Source organism: Mytilus californianus, unplaced genomic scaffold (genome assembly GCF_021869535.1).
Source record: "Mytilus californianus isolate M0D057914Y unplaced genomic scaffold, xbMytCali1.0.p SCAF_11, whole genome shotgun sequence".
NCBI lineage: Eukaryota > Metazoa > Mollusca > Bivalvia > Mytilida > Mytilidae > Mytilus > Mytilus californianus.
Window position 1 is genome coordinate 40,012,580 of NW_026262593.1, and position 12,446 is coordinate 40,025,025.

General features: G+C 30.7%; 1 long non-coding RNA gene across 1 annotated transcript; it reads left to right on the forward strand.

Moving 5' to 3' along the window:
• The first annotated feature begins 8,348 nt into the window (after positions 1-8,348).
• LOC127720094 (uncharacterized) lies at positions 8,349-12,276 on the forward strand. The gene is made up of 2 exons (XR_007990612.1): positions 8,349-8,458; positions 11,979-12,276. It is a non-coding gene; the product is annotated as an uncharacterized LOC127720094 (long non-coding RNA).
• The last annotated feature ends 170 nt before the right edge of the window (positions 12,277-12,446 follow it).

The window sequence follows — 12,446 nt, forward strand, 5'->3', positions numbered from 1 at the left end:
AACACACAATACCTCAGTGCCTTCTCGTTACAAACCTATAAACGTACATCCTTTGAAATTTTGGAAGTGTCTTATTGAATATCTGCAATTATGACCATACATATATATATTTTTTTTATTTTTAACTTAAGTATTTTATGGGCATTAGATCACAAAACTACATTCACATAAGTGTGATATATAAACAATGACTCAATATGAAAATTTACATTATATTTTATCATACTTATCTTCATTCTATAAACATGTATATATACCGGTATATATTATTATTCTTATTTTATCTGTTCAGATGATGTTTAAAATTCAAGCTTTGGGACAAAGCTTAGTGAGGTTGAGGAAGAGTTGTTATAGTAAAATTATGAATTGCCAAAGACAAAATTTTAATATAACAGACCAAACTAAAGTGAAAATTATTCAATTTTTACAATTTGAGTTAAAGTATTTTGAAGTTTAAATTTTTATTTTATTTCAAAAAAATTCTCCTTATGTAAGTTACATTATTTTTGGAATGTTAATTTTTGATAAAGAAGAATGACATACAACTTGAATATTTAGATTACGTAATTAAGCCGGATAACAAAGAGACATGTAAGTGCTAAATTATTTACTTTGGATTATGTACCTTACATGTAAATTAAGGCTTTTTGTTAAACAACCTTTTCCTTTTACTCATGTGTGAAATTGTTAATAACACCTGTCACCCATGACTTGATTATTGACCAACCAGTGAAAATAGGTTGTGGTCAAGGGAGCGATACAAGGTACTTTTTGATTTGTGAAAACAGGAGAAAGTTAAGAAATCAGTGATCATGTGACCACGCCCGCATGGAAACAATTTAGGTTTTCAACGGTCACTTTGATTACTGATTTCCAATAATAAACATCTATATTTACTAGAACTTTCTCTTGTTTTACACCAGGTAAGTTGTTTTGTATTTTTGTTTTATTTAAATTAAAGAGTTTTAATTACTTTATATTTTTGGGTAAAGCAAACTAAAGTTAAAATTCATTTTATGATATTCACTTAAATTAATTGTATATATTTTGTAAAGATTTTATTTCGTTTCCATTGTGATTAATTATTTTGTAGTTTTTTTTGTTACGCTTAGGACGCGACGCTTTTTATTTATGTAAACAATTGATAAATGTTTCAAGAATTTTTTTAATACAAATCTATTCTATGTTTAGAAATATATAGTTGATTTTATAATAGTTATTTTCAAAAGTTTATTGAAAGTCCGGAAATATTTCATATTGTATCCGTATTGACTTTAAATATTATAATGTCCAGGGGAGATAATTTGTAATTTTTATTTGCCGGGAGAAATGTCTTTTGTTGATAAAAGCAATGATTATAGAGTTTTATCGAAAGCTAAATAACAAAGACATGAAACCTTATTTTCTACTTCATTATTCTGTAAGCTGTGTTTTTATATTTTGTATATAGATTGCATATTTAGTTCATAAATTAGGTTTTGGAAAGCGACACTTTTCCGCAGGATTTCAGTTTGTTTACAAAATTGTTTGAACATTTGAATTGACTTTAGAACTTATATCTAAGTTGAATTTAGTTAATTTATTGTATTACACACATACACGGAACTCGTGACAGAAGTACATGTTTGTTGCTTAGCAACATGAACATGGATATATTCTTTATTTTAATATTTTGCAAAAGGAGTAAATACTGTTTAAGCATTATGCAAGGTTATTTTACATACCAATTTATTCATAAATAAATTGTATTTGGTATTAGATTTTATGTGATTAAATATTAAGATAGTATGACAAAGATTTTATTAATTTTAAAAGTTTATTGTTTCCATAGCAACAAATAATTATGCAAAACTTTTGAAATTAGGTATCCATTTAGGTTGAAACGATTCGGTTTATTTATCATATTGTATTATGCATTAACCTGTACGTAAAGTTTTGTAAAGCTGTTTCACTTGATAAAATAGAGTTTGGGCAAGTTTTATTTAATTGATTAAAATTTGTATAGAGTTATGTCCCTTAATTTAGTTCAGTTGTGAAATTCTAAATTTATTATCAAGTGAGACTTGCTATTTTATTGTGTAAAATCTGTAGCACTTTTTTTACTGATTTCCAATAATAAACATCTATATTTACTAGAACTTTCTCTTGTTTTACACCAGGCGCTAAAAGTCATCAGACGCAGCAGAAAAGTCAGTACGACATATGTATTTATAAATGGTTACTCGGGAACACGTGTATTTGTTTACGTTGAGCACGTGTGTTCAAATCAAAACATTTTTATGTTTAATTTGATTGGACTAACAGTAAGTTATTACCTGTTTAGATAATATTCATCATGATAATTTCATGCTAGAATTTTAGCGCTAAATTATAATATTATAGTCTAGAATTATCATTCGATGTTCGCCTTTCCGACAGTATAGGTATCATGTCCCACCCACCCTTTACTCCAGAGGAAATTACATAAGTTATATAGTAAATAGCATATATGATCAGTATAAATTAATGTAAAGATTTTGTTCTTCAACTTATAGAATACTTTTCTAATGTAGATTGTGTTTATATGTGATGGCAGCGGTCGATGACAGCAAATTTGACATTTGTGTTTTATTTGTAATAAGATAAGCTTTCTGTGCTGTCGGGGCGAGTTGATTACTAAATATTGGTGTAGCATTGAATAAGAACATAACTGATTTTATATTGGGTCACATGAATTTTGGAGATATTCGAAAGTCATCTTGATGGTATAAACAAGGGGACGAAATTTTATACTTTAACAATTCGATATATTGTTTATTGATTCTCATATGAACTTTTCTAATTTGGATACATGTTATAGTACCAGTATTTGTTTAATAAATCAGGTCCGATAATTAAGTCAACTAGGTTGAGATGAAATTGGTAGCTAAAGCCCATTTAACGACCGAAAACATTATATGAACTTACGAACTACTTTCTTCTGTTGAACTTGACATATTTTCTTCTTCAATGTGATCATCAATATGGTTACTGTTGATTGGTTGTTTTAGGTTAGTTGTATCTAGACAGATTAGAAAGTGTGTTATATATTTTATAATTTCTAGTATACTCTAGTGAGTTTCTATATCATAGACTAAAATTTAATAATAAAGATGACAAAGCATAAAATAAGCCAAATGACAAAATATTATACTACATAATATGGTAAGATTATTGTTTAAGACTAAACTGGCCATATTTGAGGGGTCATTTTAACTGCTACTGACGAGTCTAATCAGTAACTTTTTTTGTAATTATACATATAGGATTAACTATCAAAATCAAATGGGAAGAGAAAGCAAAATATATATAACCTTCTGTGACTCTGATTTGTCTGTCATGTTGTTCAACTGTTTGTCGGCGTACTTCATTCTGAACGCCGTCGAGTACATCCAATGGACAATTAAATTCTCGTTTTAATTCCTGTTGTATTTCAAAGAATTTATCTTCAACTGTGTTGCTTGCGATGTAATAACTTTGATTTTCTGTTGACGCTGCCAGCTCTAATCGCTCTTTAATTGATGAATATGGCATATTGTTAGAATTTATTCCAAGTGTCTGGTCTAACCATACAACAATGGTTGACAAAATGACTAACTTTTCATTATTTCGACCTCTTGGAATTGTTCTTATTAAATTTTCTACTATATCCTTTGTTTTAATTACAGCCTGTAAAAGGTGGTACCATTCTTGTAATGGATTTATCGTTTTGCATTTCTTTCTGTGTCTTTTAATGCATTTATTGCATGCAACAACTCTGCATTTCCTACAGTATGAATCAGCCACACCATTATCATGCTTTTTAATTTGGCAAACAGATTCTGGTGCAAAATCTGTTATTTTGAGATCTTTCCTGCCTGTATCAAAGATGAAATATTTGTGAGTACGCCAATTTAGTATCCTCTGATGAAAGCCGAGGCAGGATTGATCGATGAAGCCTGAACATGTTTTACAGTAGCCAATAGCTTTACCCTTCTCTGTACAAGAATCGCATCGTATTGCATCATTGTATTTGAAAGATGTCCATTTGCGTAAAGCGAAGTTTACATTCGACTTTTCACCTCCTGATTCTTCTTTTCCGAGGTGTTCAGATCCATGAAACTTTAAATAATTTAAAACAGACCGACATTTTACTGCAATAGTTTCCATAAATCCATTCGAAGGCCTGCAAAAGAACAATGTGTATGCTTCTATTTTAAAGAATGCATGTGTATTAATTTAACAATTAAAGATATTGACAAATTCAGTTCTATAAAAAACATACATCATTTTAAAATACGAATTTGAGTTGGTTAATTTTTCGACTATTTTTGAAGACAACGCAAATCAAACGACGATATGTCCTCAGACATAATGGGATAAAAAGACTGTGCATGACTTAAGCTGTGGGAAATATAATATAGTTGGTCATGTGTCATGGCCATAGGATATTATATTATAGAAACTATGGCAATTTTGATATTGAAATTTGGATGTTTAATTTTGACGTTTAATCGAACTATCAAGATTTAGACCTTAAAAAAATTAATTTTGCAAAAATTTGCCTTTTGAATGTTCTTGAATTTAATATATTAAGTACTAAAAGCAACTGAACACAAATTTTTTTATCAGATTTATTACAATTATTCAAAAGTCAAATTTCTATGAGCCCGTGCCTAAAAGTAGAGATTTTCGAAGCGGAGCCTTACATTAACTTGAATTTTTTTCAACTTTTTAAAGTTTTTGGAAGTTTTTTACCATACAGTATTCTTTCATATATTTCGAATGTACTTTAAATGGAAAGAAAAGTTACAAAAAGCATACACCATGAGTATACAATGGTCTTAGGCCATGTAAGACTGAAAATTATTTAGAGTAAATTTAGGCCGTAGCACATATTTACATGCAAAAATGCATGCAGAAGCTATAAGAAATGGGAATTGGTTACTTTTTGCTCATTTCTATGCTAAGATGTCAGGATACAAGAAGTCTAATTGCAAAATACTTTAGGATTGTTTATAAGCGTAAACCCAAATATATCTAAATAGTAAACCCATCATGTATCTGTAAATTAAACAGTGCTTGCAAGATTTGTTTAAGGTAGACGAAATTTTAAACTGACTTTCTTTGTTGAAAAATATACAGATCGCTCATATTTTGACCTCGGCTACTCACTGCTTTTGATCTGGTTCAATGAAATGATTACGTTATAGATAATGCACATTTTAAGGTTTTTCTTATTGTTTAACACACCGAGGGGTGTCAGGATTGATCAAATGAAAGACCAACCGTAGCGAGGTCTTTCTTTTGGGCATTCCTGACACCAGAAGGTGTGTTACACGACAAGAAGAACCTTAAAATATGCATTATCTGACTTATGTACAATAAAAAAATACTATTAACTGTAAATGTTTTTAAGAATTGTATCCAATTTACCGGTCACATTGAAGTGTGATATTCATTCCTCATGAGTTTAGGTATAAATACGCCTTACGGCTCAATTTTAATTTGAAACAAAACTCACTAATAATCTAGACATAAACGTTAGAAATAACTGTCCAGTTGCAATATAAGTGTTACAGTAAATGCATGAAATAAGAAGCAAACGAATTGTAAGATGACGAAAGATCACTTTGTAAGTAATTTATCATATAAACTAAATAAAGGAGGTGCTATATTTTTTTCTCTTGTTTCACGACATTTTTTATCGCTGAAAAAGCAGATTATTTTTCAACACTTTTTAACGAACTTTTCAGAATAATTGTTTTCTCTCTTATGCCTGGCAATGCATTCTTTTTCTTCGGAAATTGAGAATCAAGATGCCTTAAATATCGTCGCTGTTTTATCAATCCAAGGAAAAGTTTGTCATATAACAGAGTAACTGGTATTTTTTTCAGATTAATAAATGGAAGGAAGGACTTTTCTGCCTAAACTTTAAAAAAATGTTCGAGATAGTAAATTGTACAGTAAATCCCCAATTGGCATGAACACACGTTTTACATATTTAAGTACTATATATAATTTGCATTTGTATCATAGTAAATAATGGAAAATAATGACCTGACGCAGGTCATTATTTAATGCCTTGAAGCACATTTCATTGAAACTTCGTATCGTCCAGGTTGTTTCTTCAATCTAATGACCTGTCGTTCTGGAAGGAAATAACTCCATATAGGTATATAAAGCCGATAAGACTGAAGTAATCCTATTTTGAATATACTTCAATGTTTCTCTTCATGTCATATGAAACATCAAGTTTAAGAAAAGTTTAATATGTTTTATATACTAGAATAGCTAAGTTATACAATAGAATCAAGTGTACGTGAACTTTCTTATAAATGAAAATCCTTGAAATTACCAAAATCTTCATAAATGTACTGCTATTTCAACAATGTCTTCCCGTACACTAATTCGTCGATATTTTCTCGTATGCATTGTCCTTCATCTACGAGGATTTCGGCAACCGCACATCGCAAGTTGGAGGAGAAAGCCGTAATAAAAGAATGTAAACAAACGAGATATGAGGTAGACTCAACTGTATTTGTTAAATCTTTTATTCCAAGTTCGATGGGACAGGTGCATTCAACAAACTTTTAGTCATTTAGCCAGACGACATCATCTATATTGCGGGATGTGAAGTTAAAAGAGTATGCTAACTTCTTATCATTTTTCACAAGAAGTTCCTCTATAAAGTCTACCTCATAAAATCGATAAAAAGAGGAACAAAGTTGGTTTCCATAACAAAGTCCTCTAAACGTAACACGTTTGTTGTCAATCTATAAATCTTGATAATGTCAGTTTCAGATAACTGTTTGAACCAAAGTGGTATTTTACAGAGTATCATTTATCTATCTCTCCCTAAAACAAGATGATTGTATCTACGTTGGTCATCTTTTTTATGGATCAATTCTTTCACTTTAAATTTGTCCTGTATTTCAAATGGGAAATACGTGTGTAAAGGATAGAAAGGTCAAATATTTAAATACCATTGCAAGAGGAAAGCGACTAAGATGGCTTTGATTGCTGATAAAATTGATGTTAATAGTTTGTGGAGCACAATATAACACTTTTTATAAGGACAAATATGTAATTAGGTATCCTCATTAGTTCCTCATTAGGGGAAATTTTAAAGGAAAATAGAACAGATCTATGATTAGTTATGGTTTTATCATTGGTAAGTGTTGTGGGGTATATGATGAGTTTCCTGTCAATTATCAATATCCATAAATTAACTTTCAATCGCTTTATGTAAGGTGAACTACAGACAGACCCACAGTGTGCGGGGATAGCAACATAATTTTAAAACAGCGAAGACAGTTCTTAGCAACATATTGGTCTTAAAAGATAGTATGGTTATTCATAAATCCATTCATTTTTTTATTCTAATTTGAATCAACAGCCTCCAATTGAAAAAGAGTATCTACATGTTGTTTTTTTTTTTTGCAATTATCACATTGTTTGGCATAATCCTAGACTGCATTCGTAAATATTTTGAATTTTTGTTTCTGATTGATGAATTAAGACTCGCGATATTTTAGATAACACAATATTGAGATCCTTCAACACGTTTTTGTTATTGAAAGTTAAGCCGTAATTGATTTGGTGTAGGTCTTAGAATGATGGGTACAGACTGATCTTTAAGGAAGGGAGTTATTTTGTTTTTAATTCTATGATGGACGATATTGCCCACGTAGAAATTTGTTGGAAAAGAAAACTTTACGAAATGATTTTTATCTGTTTCATGTTTTAGGTTTAAATGTGATTTAGTTAACTTAATTGGAAAACCTCAATATAAAATAGCGATCTTTTATTGGCACTTCCCACAATTTTTACACTTAACTCACATGTTTATGATGAATCATTTAGACAATCGATCTTCTTTACAAACTGTCTTTTGAAATACTTCGTAAATTTTGCCCTGCCTGTAGTTAGGGCAATCATTTTGTTAAATAGTTGAAATTGAAACAACATACCATGATGATTGAGTCTTTGGTAAGTCAAAGATTTAATACAGTTGTTCAAATTGTTTTTTTCAGAAAAGATCCCATATTTATATTTATCGCAGTGCATAAAAAGGTAATGCATTTAATTTAAAAAATATATATAGTTTCTTCTACCCTTTTTTTAGAAACCCGTCACCTTGCCACCCTCTAATTTTATTGTCACATTACACGATTGCTCTCTTACCTTATAAATGTTATTTGAACTTTTGCAGCAGTAATCGAAGGTCTGAACGCTTTGCAGCTCCTTGGTAAAAGTGCAGCTATTGAAACGATTGGACATCTAAATTTAAACAGGCATAAACTGTATTGCCTATTATCATAAATAACTTGCTATTTAAAGCACAGCAGTTCAGGTAAATTTCTAAACATTTATTTTTATTTCTGTTGCAAAGGTTCTATTTATACACATTACGAAATGAATAAGATTATTACTTTGTGAAATAGAGGAGACGAAAAAAGTAAGTACTGTATTTTAGTTATTTTCAATGTTTTTGTATTGTTTGATTTGTAGTGTAATGTATATGCAATAGTTTTACTATTTTGATTCCTGGTCTTGGTTTGGCAATATTTTTTGTCCATTTTTTATTTAATCGGCGCTCTCACATTTCTGTCAGGTTATTATACGACCGAAAAGTTTTGGCGGCCATATAATAGATTGACTGGCGAAATCGTCGCCATCATCGTCGTCGTCGACGTCGTCCTACCACATTTGGTTTCCAGACAAGAAATCAAATATAACTATATGGCTCTCTTTGAAATTGTATCACAAGGTTCCATACCAAAAACGGAAAGTTGTGAATGATTTTGGGTGTTATGGCCCAAACCCTTGAGGAATTAGGGACAAACAACAACAATTTTCGGATTTCCGGACAATAACTTGAGTATAAGTCTATGGATCTCTATGAAATTGTACCACAAGGTATTAAGATATCAGGATTGCGTGAAATGGTATCTTATCTTTCATTGCTGTCTCAAGACTTTTATCCCTTTTTATCGGTGTTAACATCATAGGCGCTCTGTACATAAAAGAACAATACAACGAACTGATGAAAATTTATATTTGCGCAGCGTCCCGAGATCGTCACAGATTTGTCCGAGGACTACTTTTAAATCTTTACGATAAGAGATTTGTTGCATGGAGATCTGTTCTAAAACCATGGTGAACGATTTCACAATAAAATTCAAATCGTGCGTCGAAAGGATTAGCAGGTCAAACTGAGACCACCATATTCAAAATACCAATAGAAATCAAAACAGTAAAAGTTATAAAAATTTTTCCAAAAAAGCATTGTGATTCGGAGGTTTTTGGGATAGCCTGACTGAACTGACTCAAACTGATTTTTGGAAAATACAGTGTGTGACTTTGTAAATCATAAATTATACCATTATGATAGAAATCGAAAGAAATTTGTTAAATCTTTTGATAACGGACATTTCTACTGCCATTAAAGGTCTGACGCCGCTCATGGCATTGCATCTGGTAAGTGGCCGCCTACCTGAATTCATTTCGGATTTCAAGCAAAATATCGACAGACGAAACGGACTAATAATCTTTTGTCGAAAAAATGAAAATTTGAGGTCTTTTGTCAATTTTACGAAGTATGTGGAAGAATTGAACATACAATTCACATTGATCACATGATGTAGATACTCAATTGTGTATAACGTACCGAAAAATCAGTAGTCCAGCGATAATTTTGAGGCAAAACTGTTCTTGTTCGATCCGCCATTATCAGTTTCGACACATGACTTTATCTTAACTCTACCGTTAGAATAAAAAGCAGCAAAAACGGTTACCACAAATAAACTTTTTCTGATGATGAGAAGTAGTGTTTGGGGATGATTAAAATAATTCAAGTTTTGATATTGTTTCGAATTTGAACAATGTCATTAATGTTTTCGAATCAGTATTCTTTACATTGTTTTGTCATATTTAGCGTAAGGCAATAAGGATGCTGAAAATGGAATAACGTGTACAGTATTCTTTTCCGATGTGGTCACAACCTTTTTGGCGTTTTGATATTTCAATGGTAAATATTTTATTACAGTCACCTGAGAGTCAATAAGCCTTCCTTTACGCCGACTAATTTATGCATTCATACGATTTAAACCATTGTCGTGACGTTAGCCTATTCATTTACCGTGGATTCTTTTTCTAGAATCAACGCTTTCTAAATCTGTCGCTGAAATGGATTCACCAAATTATATTCAATTGTTTCCTTTGTGTGCCTAATTTCATTAAGTTTGAATTAGCTAATTTACTGATTTCTGTTCACTAATGGAATTAATTTAGAAACCTACCTTTATTTTTTGTATTTTTTATATGCCTTCACTGGGAATCGAACCCGTCCTTAAAATCTGTTATGTGTGACTGACATCAACACATCGACGAAACCTCTCGGCTACCAATTGGTTACAATTTATATGTATATTTTATATATATAAATGAACATATGATATACATCAGTACAACGGACACACAGGGCTTGTACCTTTATATATATACATAATAGGCACTCGTATAGTATATGTTGGTTGCCGCGAGGTTAGCATGGTTAAGATCAATGAGTTAAAGAGTCAAGTTAAAGGTAGGGACTTGTCGGTTTAGGTTCAAATCCCTGTATTCTCTTTGTTGTCCCTATTCTTTAGTTTTTCTGGTTTTTTTTCTTATTTTGTATGTTATTGTGGATATTTTTGTAATAATAGCAAGTTTTATCGTTTATTTTTGGATTATTATTGGCTATTTTACATATTTGAAACGAAAATGATTACATTCAATTTGTCCATTTTTGTATTATAAATATAGTAAGACTTCGTCTATTTTACTACATAATTTTCCAAATGTTTATTCGCAAATTCCTGTGCGAGTAAATCGCCTAGAATTAGGCTTCTTGCTAGAAATTTCGGTAACACACTTCTTATATATACTTTATATATGCTCTTTGGTCAGGTTGTTGTCTCTTTGACACATTCCCCATTTCCATTTTCAATTTTATTAGAAATAAGATCGAATATGTTTTATTTTGTAAACACAGTTAATATTCAGATGCCTGGTAATATAAAGGCAGACGTGTTGTGTTATATTTGTATTTTTCTAACCAATTAGTTGTGATCTTATATTTAGTAATGCATCGTTGAACATGATACCATGGTTATTTAAACTCACTTACAATACCTTCTAATTAAGAAAAGGCTTTAATTTTGAAAAGACATTAACACAATAGTTTAAGTTATAGATACAATGGATAAGCGTTGATTCACGAAAAACAAACCATTCGCCCTCCGGGCTCATGGTTTCTTTTTTCAAGAATCAACGCTTATTCATTGTATCTATATAACGTATATCTCATGCATAGGTTTCTCCGGGAAAATGGAATGAAGCTATCATCATTCTTAAAAGATGAATTGGTGTCATTGGAAGTTGGAAAAATGCTGAGTTTGTTATCGTATACATTCTGTTAAAATTTCGATGAAAAATACTTCAGAAACTGTCCGGCCTGCTTTGTACTTTGGCCTACACTTAGCCAACGAAAGTGGGTGTCATTTGAATACAGTTCATTTCAATCTATTATAACAGTTTTGGTCTCAACAAATAATTTTCGGGAAAAAATGTGTTTAGGAACTGTATAAAATTTTGAGGATTAAGAAAATTCAACCATTTCTGAAAATGAAAAAAATTATTTTTAGAGCAATTAACACATAATATCAATTATGGTTTAAAATCAATAAGTTTGACTACAGGTAATTATTGATTCTGCATCTGTTGCAACATTTCATTACTCAAGATTTGTTTCTTTTTTAATATGCACGCTTCAGCGAATATATTGAAAAAAATAAAAGTAAACTATTGTTAGTGAAGAAATAAAGTAACTCTTGAAAAGTCTTGTTTCTCCAATATATAATTTCAGTTTTTTAATGTAAATACATAATGCATTATATATCTCTTTTCACCTTAACCTTGTTTTTTTTTATATTTAGAACAAACCATGCTAGAACGGAAAATGTCATTTCCGAGGTATACAAATAAATGTCAATTGTGTATCGATCACAGTGGAGCCACGTATTGGTGTAAAACATGCAGGAAGGCTATATGTAACTATTGTAAACTTTATCATGAGAAAGTGTGGGTAGTGAGGGACCATATTGTTCATCGGCTGCCACAGACAAAATAAACGATAAAGGATTCATTGCAAGAATAAACAGATCCTCTTTTTGTATTAGTATATCTGGTGTAAGCACAACTATTATATTTTCTAGGTATTAAATGTTCAAAATATTTTCTCTTCCTTATTTGTATGCCCTACGATGCTTTTTATGTCAACATTTGTGACACAATGGTAAAATCATATCAGAATCTGACTAGAATTGATAAATATTGGATTATTCAAAATTTGAAAAAAATATATCATTGAACGCATTTATCTCCGATGTCATACCAATTTTGTT